The following is a 227-nucleotide window of genomic DNA, read 5'->3' on the forward strand; positions in this document are numbered from 1 at the left end:
AGAGAAGTAAACACTCATCGTCTCATTTTGTTGGGGGCAGCAAACAACGCTGCTCCTAGGGTTTAGGGTTTAGGGTTTAGGGTTTCTGCTGCTAGGGTTTATGGTTTAGGGTTTCTGTCCCTAGGGTTTTTTTTTTAGGGTTGAGGGTTTCTGTTCCTAGGGTTTAGGGTTTAGGGTTTAGGGTTTAGGGTTTAGGGTTTACATACGCATGCGTTTCTTCTTTTTCT

At 43.6% G+C, this 227-nt stretch overlaps 1 protein-coding gene across 1 annotated transcript in view; it reads right to left on the minus strand.

The window, feature by feature from the left end:
* The window catches only part of EMH_0001510 (uncharacterized protein), a gene marked incomplete at both ends in the record, with an annotated part of 6,772 nt that overhangs the window by 3,519 nt on the left and 3,026 nt on the right, over positions 1-227 (minus strand). The gene's annotated exons all lie outside the window — the stretch shown is intronic.

This window comes from Eimeria mitis, genomic scaffold (assembly GCF_000499745.2).
Source record: "Eimeria mitis Houghton genomic scaffold, Emh_scaff166, whole genome shotgun sequence".
NCBI classification, from domain to species: domain Eukaryota; phylum Apicomplexa; class Conoidasida; order Eucoccidiorida; family Eimeriidae; genus Eimeria; species Eimeria mitis.